Source organism: Oncorhynchus kisutch, linkage group LG25 (assembly GCF_002021735.2).
Source record: "Oncorhynchus kisutch isolate 150728-3 linkage group LG25, Okis_V2, whole genome shotgun sequence".
Taxonomy (NCBI): domain Eukaryota; kingdom Metazoa; phylum Chordata; class Actinopteri; order Salmoniformes; family Salmonidae; genus Oncorhynchus; species Oncorhynchus kisutch.
The window spans coordinates 45,746,741-45,762,255 of NC_034198.2; the positions used below are offsets into that span (position 1 = coordinate 45,746,741).

Below are 15,515 nucleotides of genomic sequence, written 5' to 3' on the forward strand. Positions count from 1 at the left end.
TTTGACTCACACACACACACACCATCCCCTAACAGTTTGACTCACACACACACACCATCCCCTAACAGTTTGACTCACACACACACACACCATACCCTAACGGTTTGACTCACACACACACACACCATCCCCTAACAGTTTGACTCACACACACACACACACACACACACCACACACACACACACACACCATCCCCTAACAGTCTGACTCCAGTTGAGCCTGTGTTCTGTAAGTCGCGGCTTTCTTCTCATTGAGTGTATAGCTAATGCCTCTGAAATAAATGATGTCTTAAACTCTGAATGTTTCTAGGTAAAAGTAGTAACATTGCATTTCATACTGAAGGTCCATTCCTGAATAAAGTCAAATGTATGGTTTTTCAGATATTTAATTTTCAGAAATTAAATAGCATCAATGGATTTAATTTCTATCAAAAAAACACACTGAGAAGGGGATCCCCCCCCCCCCCCCACACACACACTTTAGACCAGAGCCCTATTCCCTATATAGTGGTACAACTATAGACCAGAACCCTATTCCCTATATAGTGGTACTACCATAGACCAGAGCCCTATTCCCTATATAGTGGTACAACTATAGACCAGAACCCTATTCCCTATATAGTGGTACTACTATAGACCAGAGCCCTATTCCCTATATAGTGGTACAACTATAGACCAGAGCCCTATTCCTTATATAGTGGTACTGCTTTAGACCAGAGCCCTATTCCCTATATAATGCACTACTTTAGACCAGAGCCCTATTCCCTATATAGTACACTACTATAGACCAGAGCCCTATTCCCTATATAGTGGTACTACTATAGACCAGAGCCCTATTCCCTATATAGTGCACTACTTTAGACCAGGGCCCTATTCCCTATGTAGTGCACTACTTTAGACCAGAGCCCTATTCCCTATATAGTGCACTACTTTAGACCAGAGCCCTATAGAACCCTATTCCCTACATAGTGCACTACTTTAGACCAGAGCCCTATAGAACCCTATTCCCTACATAGTGCACTACTTTAGACCAGAGCCCTATAGAACCCTATTCCATACATACATTTGAACTCACAACCTTCCGGTTACTAGTCCAACGCTCTAACCACTAGGCTACCCTGCCGCCCCAAAGGTACCACATGACCAGAAGGCCCTCAGCAGACATGTTGGGATGAGACCATTTAAATAGTTTTAGTGCTGTCTTGTCTCCTTCTGCACTGAAGTGAAGGGAAAAACTCCCGAACAAGTAGCATATATTCCCAACGCATTATTCACATCAGTACAGATGAAGGTGCAGGAGAGGAAACTAGTTTATACAAATCACCCCGCGACGGTCACAAGTTCAGGGAGTCGACGTTGGTTTTCTATTTGTTCTGCAGTTGGTGTTTTGTACCGCCAGGCGTTGTTTTGAGAAGGGCGGTTACGACAGAAACCGGGCGACGTGGAAGCGTGGAGAATGTCATGTACGCGCGTCTCGCTTGTGATCAACAGGGCTTCTTCCAATAGTTTTTAAAAAACGGATTTTCACTACAGATAAAGGTGTATTTTAAATAGTAGAGAGGATAAAAAAACAACTGACATTCTTAATATCGTGCATAAATTAAGATCTATAGCCATGGATGAGGCAATAGCGATTATTTTAATATCCGTTGCGATGTTTTTGGGATGTTTTCTATTAGGTTTGATTCCACTTCTGATGAAACTTTCTGAGGTAAGTCATTTCATTCTTAACCTTGTATTCCCTCCGTTCCCCTCCTGTCTGTAACTTGCGCCGTACCTTCCTTCATGGTCTCTTCTCCCGATGCCAGAGATGTCAATGTTTTTTCAGACCTGTCTCATGCTGGTCCCTGCTATGGGATCCACTCCATACAATATTTTGTGAACATTCAATATATAGCTACTGTACCCCCCCCCCCCCCCCCCCTCCTTCATTCCATAGATAGCTACTGTAACCCCCCCCCCCCCTCCTTCATTCCATATATAGCTACTGTACCCCCCCCCCCTCCTTCATTCCATATATAGCTACTGTAACCCCCCCCCTTCATTCCATATATAGCTACTGTAACCCCCCCCCCCCCTTCATTCCATATATAGCTACTGTACCCCCCCCCCCCTCCTTCATTCCATAGATAGCTACTGTAACCCCCCCCCCCCCTTCATTCCATATATAGCTACTGTACCCCCCCCCCCCCCCCCTCCTTCATTCCATAGATAGCTACTGTAACCCCCCCCCTTCATTCCATATATAGCTACTGTAACCCCCCCCCCTTCATTCCATATATAGATACTGTACCCCCCCCCCCCTCCTTCATTCCATATAGAGCTACTGTACCCCCCCCCCCCCCTTCATTCCATATATAGCTACTGTAACCCCCCCCCCCCTTCATTCCATATATAGCTTACTGTACCCCCCCCCCCCCCTTCATTCCATATATAGCTACTGTACCCCCCCCCCCTTCATTCCATATATAGCTACTGTAACCCCCCCTCCTTCATTCCATAGATAGCTACTGTACCCCCCCCCCCTTCATTCCATATATAGCTACTGTACCCCCCCCCCTCCTTCATTCCATAGATAGCTACTGTACCCCCCCCCTTCATTCCATATATAGCTACTGTAACCCCCCCCCCCCCTTCATTCCATATATAGCTACTGTACCCCCCCCTCCTTCATTCCATAGATAGCTACTGTACCCCCCCCCCCCTTCATTCCATACATAGCTACTGTACCCCCCCTTCATTCCATATATAGCTACTGTACCCCCCCCTTCATTCCATATATAGCTACTGTACCCCCCCCCTTCATTCCATATATAGCTACTGTACCCCCCCTTCATTCCTTATATAGCTACTGTACCCCCCCCCTTCATTCCATAGATAGCTACTGTACCCCCCCCCTTCATTCCATACATAGCTACTGTACCCCCCCTTCATTCCATAGATAGCTACTGTACCCCCCCTTCATTCCATACATAGCTACTGTACCCCCCCCCCCCTTCATTCCATACATAGCTACTGTACCCCCCCTTCATTCCATATATAGCTACTGTACCCCCCCTTCATTCCATATATAGCTACTGTACCCCCCCCCCTTCATTCCATATATAGCTACTGTACCCCCCCTTCATTCCATATATAGCTACTGTACCCCCCCCTTCATTCCATATATAGCTACTGTACCCCCCCTTCATTCCATATATAGCTACTGTACCCCCTCCCCACCTTTATTCCATAGATAGCTACTGTACCCCCCCCTTCATTCCATATATAGCTACTGTACCCCCCCCCCCTTCATTCCATATATAGCTACTGTACCCCCTCCCCCCCTTTATTCCATAGATAGCTACTGTACCCCCCCCCCTTCATTCCATATATAGCTACTGTACCCCCCCCCCCTTCATTCCATATATAGCTACTGTACCCCCCCTTCATTCCATATATAGCTACTGTACCCCCCCCCTTCATTCCATATATAGCTACTGTACCCCCCCTTCATTCCATATATAGCTACTGTACCCCCCCCTTCATTCAATAATAGCTACTGTACCCCCTCCCCCCCTTTATTCCATAGATAGCTACTGTACCCCCCCCCTTCATTCCATATATAGCTACTGTACCCCCCCCCCCCCTTCATTCCATATATAGCTACTGTACCCCCTCCCCCCCTTTATTCCATAGATAGCTACTGTACCCCCCCTTCATTCCATAGATAGCTACTGTACCCCCCCCCCCCTTCATTCCATACATAGCTACTGTACCCCCCCTTCATTCCATAGATAGCTACTGTACCCCCCCTTCATTCCATACATAGCTACTGTACCCCCCCCCCCCCTTCATTCCATACATAGCTACTGTACCCCCCCTTCATTCCATATATAGCTACTGTACCCCCCCTTCATTCCATATATAGCTACTGTACCCCCCCCCCCCCCTTCATTCCATATATAGCTACTGTACCCCCCCTTCATTCCATATATAGCTACTGTACCCCCCCCTTCATTCCATATATAGCTACTGTACCCCCTCCCCCCCTTTATTCCATAGATAGCTACTGTACCCCCCCCTTCATTCCATATATAGCTACTGTACCCCCCCCTTCATTCCATATATAGCTACTGTACCCCCTCCCCCCCTTTATTCCATAGATAGCTACTGTACCCCCCCCCTTCATTCCATATATAGCTACTGTACCCCCCCCCCTTCATTCCATATATAGCTACTGTACCCCCCCTTCATTCCATATATAGCTACTGTACCCCCCCCCTTCATTCCATATATAGCTACTGTACCCCCCCTTCATTCCATATATAGCTACTGTACCCCCCCTTCATTCCATATATAGCTACTGTACCCCCTCCCCCCCTTTATTCCATAGATAGCTACTGTACCCCCCCCCTTCATTCCATATATAGCTACTGTACCCCCCCCCCCCTTCATTCCATATATAGCTACTGTACCCCCCCTTCATTCCATATATAGCTACTGTACCCCCCCCCCCCTTCATTCCATATATAGCTACTGTACCCCCTCCCCCCCTTCATTCCATATATAGCTACTGTACCTCCCCCTCCTTCATTCAATAAATAGCTACTGTACCCCCCCCCTCCTTCATTCAATAAATAGCTACTGTACCCCCTCCCCCTCCTTCATTCAATAAATAAATAGCTACTGTACCCCCCCCCCCTTCATTCAATAAATAGCTACTGTACCCCCCCCCTCCTTCATTCAATAAATAAATAGCTACTGTACCCCCTCCCCCCCTTTATTCCATAGATAGCTACTGTATCCCCCCCCCCCTCCTTCATTCAATAAATAGCTACTGTACCCCCCCCCTCCTTCATTCAATAAATAGCTACTGTACCCCCCCCCCTCCCCCCCCTCCTTCATTCAATAAATAGCTACTGTACCCCCCCCCCCCCTTCATTCAATAAATAGCTACTGTACCCCCTCCTTCATTCAATAAATAGCTACTGTACCCCCCCCTCCATTCAATAAATAAAAATGTAATTCTAAATGTATCACCATCAGAAGTTTACAATGGGGCACTGAGGAATGTTCGATATTTGTCAAGGGTGTGATTGGTACATTTTGAGCTCTTGTTGTTACCGTAATAGAGGAGAGGAAATGACCTTTGGAACCAGACAGACACGTTTCTTCTCTGTAACCAGTTTTGAATTCTTGACTTTGTAAAAAAATAAATAAATAAAAAACGAATATTGATAATGCATAATTTAACACTGTTATAATACCGTGACACATGTATTTACCCCTCTCCTTCCTAGAACAAACAACCGTTGGTGTGTAGGTATAATAATGTGTGTGTGTGTCCCTTTCTCTCCCAACAGAAGAGGCTGCAGTTTGTTAGTGTATTCGGGGCAGGCCTGCTCTGTGGTACAGCTCTAGCTATCGTCCTCCCAGAAGGGGTGGAACTACTGGAAGAGTCATGGAGAGGTGAGGGGTACCAGACATATAATGTAACAGGAGTAACAGCCACGGGGTTCCAACTTCTCTAAGACATCAACAGACAGATGGAGCAACAACTCACTGTAGGCTACATCGTGGTTGTTAAGTTTGTACGGGCAAAACAGTCCCTCGATTGCAGCTACATTGATGCTATAAGTAGTCTGTAGTCCTCTAAGGGTTATCTCGCCAACTGTATCTATAATGGACCTTCAAGCCAAATGCTCCCTCAGCCTGCCCAGCCCTTTTAATTGATGTCTGGTTACACCCACTTCACCGTCAGACCAAGCCGCAGAGCCTGGGGGTACTTCAGGATACATGGGCAATGAAGTGACCTCATTTAAATGAAAATCAACTTGGTGACCTAATTTAAGGGTCCTTGGTTATAGCTCGGCTTGGGCAGACAGGAAGCTGTACTGTTAGGTCAGGGCGATGCCATGGTAACGGAATTACGCTTTGACTCAGGTTTTTCACTTTCAAATGTAAAAAAACCAAAACAACAACATTGATTTCGATGTTTAACAAACCATACAACTCTATGCACAATAACTACTTTGAACAATTTACACTAAACATTTAATCAAAAACATGTACTGAATGAACTGTGCGCTGTTCAGAATGACATTTAAATCTCCTTTAGTTTTTTATACAACCACTTTCCCCCAAATCTTTGTTAAACATCTGCTCTGAATGAAGATTCAAAAGATGTCTGCCGAAAGACTGGGGTGTCAGCGATGATATGACACCTTGAATTTGAAAACATCTCTTTTAGTTAATGAACTACAGTAAGTGAAGTGGATGAACACCCAGGGACAGAATGACCAGACCAAATCTGACCAAATCTGAACCAATCATAGATGTAGATGTCTATGTTTCACAAATTTGGACAGCACAGTACAGTAGAGCTACAGTGAAGTAGATACAGTTGAAGTCGAAAGTTTATATACACCTTAGCCAAATACAATTAAACTCAGTTTTTCACAATTCCTAACATTTCATCCTAGTAAAAATTCCCTGTCTTAGGTTAGTTAGGATCACCACTTTATTTTAAGAATGTGAAATGTCAGAATAATAGTAGAGAGAATGATTTATTTCAGCTTTTATTTCTTTCATCACATTCCCAGTGGGTCAGAAGTTTACATACACTCAATTAGTATTTGGTAGCATTGCCTTTAAATTGTTTAACTTGGGTCAAACGTTTCGGGTAGCCTTCCACAAGCTTCCCACAATAAGTTGGGTGAACTTTGGCCGATTCCTCCTGACAGTGCTGGTGTACCTGAGTCAGGTTTGTAGGCCTCCTTGCTCGCACACGCTTTTTCAGTTCTGCTCACAAATTTTCTATAGGATTGAGGTCAGGGCTTTGTGATGGCCACTCCTACCTTGACTTTGTTGTCCTTAAGCCATTTTGCCACAACATTGGAAGTTAGCTTGGGGTAATTGTCCATTTGGAAGACCCATTTGTGACCAAGCTTTAACTTCCTAACTTATGTCTTGAGATGTTGCTTCAATATATACGTGTAATTTTCCATCCTCATGATGCCATCTATTTTGTGAAGTGCACCAGTCCCTCCTGCAGCAAAGCACCGCCACAACATGATGCTGCCACCCCCGTGCTTCACGGTTGGGATGGTGTTCTTCGGCTTGCAAGCCTCCCCCTTATCCTCCTAACATAACGATGGTCATTATGGCCAAATAGTTCTATTTTGTTTCATCAGACCAGAGGACATTTCTCCAAAAAGTACGATCTTTGTCCCCATGTGCAGTTTCAAACCGTAGTCTGGCTTTTTTATGGCGGTTTTGGAGCAGTGGCTTTTTCCTTGCTGAGCGGCCTTTCAGGTTATGTCGATATAGGACTCATTTTACTGTGGATATAGATACTTTTGTACCTGTTTCCTCCAGCATCTTCACATGGTCCTTTGCTGTTGTTCTGGGATTGATTTGCACTTTTCACACCACAGTACGTTCATCTCTAGGAGACAGAACGCGTCTCCTTCCTGAGAGGTATGACGGCTGCGTTGTCCCATTGTGTTTATACTTGCGTACTATTGTTTGTACAGATGAACGTGGTACCTTCAGGCCTTTGGAAATTGTTCCCAAGGATGAACCAGACTTGTGGAGGCCTACAATTTTTTTTCTGAGGTCTTGGCTGATTTCTTTTGATTTTCCCATGATGTCAAGCAAAGAGGCACTGAGTTTGAAGGTAGGCCTTGAAATACATCCACAGGTACACCTCCAATTGACTCAAATGATGTCAATTAGCCTATCAGAAGCTTCTAAAGCCATGACATCATTTTCTGGAATTTTCCAAGCAGTTTAAATGCACAGTCAACTTAGTGTATGTAAACTTCTTACTCACTGGAATTGTGAAACAGTGAATTATAAGTGAAATAATCTGTGTGTAAACAATTGTTGGAAAAATGACTTGTGTCATGCACAAAGTAGATGTCCTAACCGACTTGCCAAAACTATAGTTTGTTAACAAGACATTTGTGTAGTGGTTGAAAAATGAGTTTTAATGACTCCAACCTAAGTGTATGTAAACTTCAGACTTCAACTGTATGTTCAGTACAGTGCATTATACTGTACTCTACGCTATTTTACTATACTGTACTGAACTCTACTGCACTGTGGGGCACGCGAGGGTCCGGCTTTTAAAGGAACTCAGTCCGACTTTAAACTTTAAAAGTAGAATGGTGTAACATCTAAATTACTTAGTACATCATCGGTTCCTCTTGTCATTGCAGACCTTAAAGAGATGTATAACTTGTGAGAAATGTCCAGATCAACTAGCTCATGTTATTTCTGTTTTCATACATATTATTGTCATATTTTTTCTCTCACTCAAATATCACATGAATACACAATTGAAGTGGCTATAGAACTGTAAAATGTTATTTTTCACCCCATGACAAAATGTGTAGAATTGCAGTAAATATGCTTTAAACCTGCAAATTTCTCTCCATCAAGAAGAGGGGTGTGAACAGTTTGTTGTTGCTGGAGGATGGGCCCCAGTTTGTTGTTGCTGGAGGATGGGCCCCAGTTTGTTGTTGCTGGAGGATGGGCCCCAGTTTGTTGTGGCTGGAGGATGGGCCCCAGTTTGTTGTTGCTGGAGGATGGGCCCCAGTTTGTTGTTGCCGGAGGATGGGCCCCAGTTTGTTGTTGCCGGAAGATGGGCCCCAGTTTGTTGTTGCTGGAAGATGGGCCCCAGTTTGTTGTTGCTGGAAGATGGGCCCCAGTTTGTTGTTGCTGGAAGATGGGCCCCAGTTTGTTGTTGCTGGAGGATGGGCCCCAGTTTGTTGTTGCTGGAAGATGGGCCCCAGTTTGTTGTGGCTGGAGGATGGGCCCCAGTTTGTTGTTGCTGGAGGATGGGCCCCAGTTTGTTGTTGCTGGAGGATGGGCCCCAGTTTGTTGGTGCTGGAGGATGGGCCCCTGTTTGTTGTTGCTGGAGGATGGGCCCCAGTTTGTTGTTGCTGGAGGATGGGCCCCAGTTTGTTGTTGCTGGAGGATGGGCCCCAGTTTGTTGTGGCTGGAGGATGGGCCCCAGTTTGTTGTTGCTGGAGGATGGGCCCCAGTTTGTTGTTGCTGGAGGATGGGCCCCCGTTTGTTGTTGCTGGAGGATGGGCCCCAGTTTGTTGTTGCTGGAAGATGGGCCCCAGTTTGTTGTGGCTGGAGGATGGGCCCCAGTTTGTTGTTGCTGGAAGATGGGCCCCAGTTTGTTGTGGCTGGAGGATGGGCCCCAGTTTGTTGTTGCTGGAGGATGGGCCCCAGTTTGTTGTTGCTGGAGGATGGGCCCCAGTTTGTTGGTGCTGGAGGATGGGCCCCTGTTTGTTGTTGCTGGAGGATGGGCCCCAGTTTGTTGTTGCTGGAGGATGGGCCCCAGTTTGTTGTTGCTGGAGGATGGGCCCCAGTTTGTTGTTGCTGGAGGATGGGCCCCAGTTTGTTGGTGCTGGAGGATGGGCCCCTGTTTGTTGTTGCTGGAGGATGGGCCCCAGTTTGTTGTTGCTGGAGGATGGGCCCCAGTTTGTTGTTGCTGGAGGATGGGCCCCAGTTTGTTGTGGCTGGAGGATGGGCCCCAGTTTGTTGTTGCTGGAGGATGGGCCCCAGTTTGTTGTTGCTGGAGGATGGGCCCCAGTTTGTTGTTGCTGGAAGATGGGCCCCAGTTTGTTGTTGCTGGAGGATGGGCCCCAGTTTGTTGTTGCTGGAAGATGGGCCCCAGTTTGTTGTGGCTGGAGGATGGGCCCCAGTTTGTTGTTGCTGGAGGATGGGCCCCAGTTTGTTGTTGCTGGAGGATGGGCCCCAGTTTGTTGGTGCTGGAGGATGGGCCCCTGTTTGTTGTTGCTGGAAGATGGGCCCCAGTTTGTTGTTGCTGGAAGATGGGCCCCAGTTTGTTGTTGCTGGAGGATGGGCCCCAGTTTGTTGTGGCTGGAGGATGGGCCCCAGTTTGTTGTTGCCGGAGGATGGGCCCCAGTTTGTTGTTGCTGGAAGATGGGCCCCAGTTTGTTGTGGCTGGAGGATGGGCCCCAGTTTGTTGGTGCTGGAAGATGGGCCCCAGTTTGTTGTTGCTGGAAGATGGGCCCCAGTTTGTTGTTGCTGGAGGATGGGCCCCAGTTTGTTGTGGCTGGAGGATGGGCCCCAGTTTGTTGTTGCCGGAGGATGGGCCCCAGTTTGTTGTTGCTGGAAGATGGGCCCCAGTTTGTTGTGGCTGGAGGATGGGCCCCAGTTTGTTGGTGCTGGAGGATGGGCCCCAGTTTGTTGTGGCTGGAAGATGGGCCCCTAGTGAAAACGTTTGGGGAAACCCTGCTCTACTGTCCTCTACTTTTCTGTCCTCTACATTTCTGTACTATCCTCTACTGTACTCTACTTTACTCTACTTTTCCGATAGATGTTTCTGAGAGATGTTTTCAGACTGTTTCTGAGAGATGTTTTCAGACTGTTTCTGAGAGATGTTTTCAGACTGTTTCTGAGAGGTGTTTTCAGACTGTTTCTGAGAGATGTTTTCAGACTGTTTCTGAGAGATGTTTTCAGACTGTTTCTGAGAGATGCTTTCAGACTGTTTCTGAGAGGAGATGTTTTCAGACTGTTTCTGAGAGGAGATGTTTTCAGACTGTTTCTGAGAGGAGGTATTTTCAGACTGTTTCTGAGAGGAGGTATTTTCAGACTGTTTCTGAGAGGAGATGTTTTCAGACTGTTTCTGAGAGGAGATGTTTTCAGACTGTTTCTGAGAGGAGATGTTTTCAGACTGTTTCTGAGAGATGTTTTCAGACTGTTTCTGAGAGATGTTTTCAGACTGTTTCTGATAGATGTTTTCAGACTGTTTCTGATAGATGCTTTAAGACTGTTTCTGATCTATGAATTGGGACTCTGGAATCTGGATACTGCACACAGGGATACACAACATGTTTTATTTGAGGATGTGGTTGAGTGTGCCTGTTGCTAAAAAGTCTGTGTTTGTTAAGAACACACACCTCTCGGTAATTTCTCCGCAGTCTCCTCCTGCTCTGTCGCCCCAGCAGCAGCCAATCAGAATGCCAGTGATGTTGGGGTCGGGCAGCAGCTCCAGGAGGAGGACCCCCCCTCTAAAGGTCTCCCAGCACGGTTCTTCATCGGGGTCTCCCTGGTCGTAGGGTTCATCCTCATGTTCCTGGTGGACCAGATCAGTAGCTACTGCTCCGGACACGGTCAGTGATGCTCCGAGGTGAAGACCTAGCTCCTCACTCTATTAGCATTAGCCTGTCCGATTGAAAACACACTGTGAAGACGCTAACTTCCCTAGCGTTCATTTGGGCTAGCATCGTAAGCATTATCCCGACCCATTGAAAACCTGCTCTAGGATCAGTTTCCTCTCTCCCTCAATCATTACCTTCACCATTAGTGGGGAAAATGCTAAACTGATTTTTTTTAAATGTCTGGGTTCAACTTCACCCTTCCCAGAGTTACTGCTTCATATAGCATCATAAGCAACATTACCAGAAGTATGTGGACACCTGCTGGTCGAACATCTCATTCCAAAATCATGGGTGTTAATATGGAGTTGGTCCCCCTTTTGGACCTCGTTTTGTGCACGGGGGCGTTGTCATATTGAAACAGGAAAGGGCTTTCCCCAAATTGTTGCCACAATGTTGGAAGTACAGAATCATCTAGAATGACATTGTATGCTGTAGCGTTAAGTAACGAAGGGGTCTAGCTTGAACCATGACCATTATTCCTCCTTCACCAAACTTTACAGTTGGCACTATGCATTCGGGCAGGTAGCGTTCTCCTAGCATCTGCCAAACCCAGATTTGTCCGTCCGACTCCCTAAACCCCCTCTCCAAACCTCCTCTCCAAACCTCCTCTCCAAACCCCCTCTCCAAACCCCCTCTCCAAACCTCCTATCCAAACCTCCTCTCCAAACCCCCTCTCCAAACCCCCTCTCCAAACATCCTCTCCAAACCTCCTCTCCAAACCTCCTCTCCAAACCTCCTCTCCAAACCTCCTCTCCAAACCCCTTTCTCCAAACCTCCTCTCCAAACCTCCTCTCCAAACACCATTCTCCAAACCTCCTCTCCAAACACCATTCTCCAAACCTCCTCTCCAAACCCCCTTTCTCCAAACCCCCTTTCTACAAACCCCTTTCTCCAAACCCCATTCTCCAAACCTCCTCTCCAAACCCCCTTTCTCCAAACCCCCTTTCTACAAACCCCTTTCTCCAAACCCCATTCTCCAAACCTCCTCTCCAAACCCCATTCTCCAAACCTCCTCTCCAAACCCCATTCTCCAAACCTCCTCTCCAAACCCCTTTCTCCAAAACCTCCTCTCCAAACCCCTTTCTCCAAAACCTCCTCTCCAAACCCCTTTCTCCAAAACCTCCTCTCCAAACCCCATTCTCCAAACCTCTCCAAACCCCATTCTCCAAACCCCATTCTCCAAACCCCATTCTCCAAACCCCATTCTCCAAACCTTCTCTCCAAACCCCTTTCTCCAAACCACCTCTTCAAACCCCCTCTCCAAACCACCTCTCCAAACCTCCTCTCCAAACCCCTTTCTCCAAAACCCCTTTCTCCAAACCCCATTCTCCAAACCTCCTCTACAAACCCCCTCTCCAAACCTCCTCTCCAAACCCCATTCTCCAAACCTCCTCTCCAAACCCCATTCTCCAAACTTCCTCTCCAAACCCCATTCTCCAAACCCCTTTCTCCAAAACCTCCTCTCCAAACCCCATTCTCCAAACCTCCTCTCCAAACCCCATTCTCCAAACCTCCTCTCCAAACCCCATTCTCCAAACCTCCTCTCCAAACCACCTCTCCAAACCTCCTCTCCAAACCCCTTTCTCCAAAACCCCTTTCTCCAAAACCCCTTTCTCCAAACCACCTCTCCAAACCCCCTCTCCAAACCTCCTCTCCAAACCCCCTTTCCAAACCCCCTTTCCAAACCCCCTCTCCAAACCCCTTTCTCCAAACCCCTTTCTCCAAACCCCCTCTCCAAACCTCCTCTCCAAACCCCCTTTCCAAATCCCCTCTCCAAACCCCCTCTCCAAACGACTTCTTCAAACCCCCTCTCCAAATCCCCCCTCCAAAACTAATCTCCAAACCTTTACGTACCTCCTCTCCAAACCTTCTCTTTAAACCTCTTATTCAAACCTCCTCTCCAACCCCCCTTTCCAAACCCCCTCTCCAAAACCCCTTTCTCCAAACCACCTCTCCAAACCCCTTTCTCCAAACCCTCTCTCCAAACCTCCTCTCCAAACCCCCTTCTCCAAACCTCCTCTCCAAACCCCTTTCTCCAAACCTCCTCTCCAAACCCCCTTTCCAAACCCCTTTCTACAAACCTCCTCTCCAAACCCCCTTTCCAAACCCCCTCTCCAAACCACCTCTCCAAACCACTTCTTCAAACCCCCTCTCCAAACCTCCTTTCCAAACCTCCTCTCCAAACCTCCTCTCTAAACCCCTCTCCATACCTCCTCTCTAAACCCCCTCTCCAAACCTCCTCTCCAAACCTCCTCTCCAAACCTCCTCTCTAAACCCCTCTCCAAACCTCCTCTCTAAACCCCCTCTCCAAACCCCCTCTCCAAACCTCCTCTCCAAACCTCCTCTCTAAACCCCCTCTCCAAACTTTTGTCATTGTGGTACCGTTCATTATGTTCAGCTCATGTTGCTATCAGTTAGTTGATTGTGTTGTTTCAGATCCACGGACTGGGATGTCCAACAGGACCAGTATCACAGCTACACTGGGACTGGTTATCCATGCTGCTGGTAGGTAATACACACACTACTCATACAGACTACACACACACTACTCATACACACTACACACACACTACTCATACACACTACACACACACTACACACACACACACACACACACACACTACACTGGGACTGGTTATCCATGCTGCTGGTAGGTAATACACACACTACTCATACACACTACACACACACACTACACACACACACACACACACTACTCATACACACTACACACACACTACACACACACACTACACACACACACACTGCCTGTCTGTCTGTCTGTCTGGTCTGGTCTGGTCTGCCTGGTCTAGTCTGGTCTGGTCTGCCTGTAGCTGACGGTGTGTCTGTCTGTCGGTATAGTGATCATCGTCTCTCTCCTCTGCCTGCCTGTAGCTGACGGTGTGTCTGTCTGTCGGTATAGTGATCATCGTCTCTCTCCTCTGCCTGCCTGTAGCTGCCAGGTGTGTTGTAATAACATTGTTCCTCTGTCCCCAGCTGACGGTGTAGCGTTAGGTACAGCCGTGGCTTCCTCCCAGGTCACAGTTCAAGTCGTGGTGTTCCTGGCTGTGATTCTGCACAAGGTGAGAGTCCACTGCATTAATCAGATCTACTATGGAGGTAATATCACAAGCAATTCAGGACATCAGGACAAACCAATCAATGGTTGATTGTTCTTGCAAACTCCTTAAGCCCTCTCTCATTTCAATGTACTTGAATTGATTTAATTATCCCTCCCTCCCTCCCTCCCTCAATTAAATTCAAGGGGCTTTATTGTCATGGGAAACATGTGTTAACATTGCCAAAGCAAGCATTACACTCACAGAAGTTTCAAAACAATAAAGACATTACAAATGTCATATATATATATATATATCAGTGTTGTAACAATGTACAAATGGTTAAAGTACACAAGGGAAAATAAATAAGCATAAATATGGGTTGTATTTACAATGGTGTTTGTTCTTCACTGGTTGACCTTTTCTCGTGGCAACAGGTCACAAATCTTGCTGCTGTTTCTCTTTCTCTCCCTCTCTCTCTCTCTCTCTCTCTCTCTCTCTCTCTCTCTCTCACTCTCTCACTCTCTCTCTCTCCCCCTCTCTCTCTCTCTCCTTCCCACCTCCTTCCTCTCTTTCTCTCTCTCTCTCTCTCTCTCTCTCTCTCTCTCTCTCTCTCTCTCTCTCTCTCTCTCTCTCTCTCTCTCTCTCTCTCTCTCACTCTCTCCCCCTCTCTCTCTCTCTCCTTCCCACCTCCTTCCTCTCTCCCTCCCTCTCACTCTCTCACTCTCTCCCCCCCTCTCTCTCCCCCCCCCCCCTCTCTCTCTCCCTCTCACTCCTTCTCTCTCTCCCTCTCACTCCTTCTCTCCCTCCTTCCCACCTCCTTCCTCTCCCTCTCTCTCTCTCTCTCTCTCTCTCTCTCTCTCTCTCTCCCCCTCTCTCTCTCTCTCCCCCTCTCTCTCTCTCTCAGGCTCCTACAGCGTTTGGTCTGGTCACCTTTCTGATGCAGGCAGGTGTAGAGAAGAAGCAGATTCAGAAGCATCTCTTGGTGTTCTCTGCTGCAGCACCTGTTCTCTCCATTGGTACATACTTTATCCTGAACGCGGTGAGAAGAAGCAACAGACTGCTGTTTAGTGGCGTAGAACAACGTGCTTTCATAATGATGAGAAAGGTGGTTTATCTCATGGGAACCTTTTCTAGGAAACTAGTAAATGATTGGAGATCGCTAGAGGCGGGAACTTAGCCTGGTTCTGGGAATGCATGTATGCTGTTTTGCCAACTGCTGACCATAGTAGTTGGTGAGATGGCAATAACATCTCTGGGACCAGGCTAGA

General features: G+C 47.1%; 1 protein-coding gene across 2 annotated transcripts in view; it reads left to right on the top strand.

Annotated features, from left to right (window-relative positions):
• The first annotated feature begins 1,192 nt into the window (after nt 1-1,192).
• The window catches only part of LOC109870594 (non-structural maintenance of chromosomes element 4 homolog A), a 78,198-nt gene continuing 63,875 nt past the window's right edge, over nt 1,193-15,515 (top strand). For both annotated transcript variants that reach the window (XR_004205449.1, XR_004205450.1), the window contains exons 1-6: nt 1,193-1,710; nt 5,345-5,450; nt 10,946-11,137; nt 13,622-13,690; nt 14,183-14,268; nt 15,152-15,286. The gene's annotated coding sequence lies outside the window, so the exon portion shown is untranslated. The remainder of the gene's footprint in view (nt 1,711-5,344; nt 5,451-10,945; nt 11,138-13,621; nt 13,691-14,182; nt 14,269-15,151; nt 15,287-15,515) is intronic.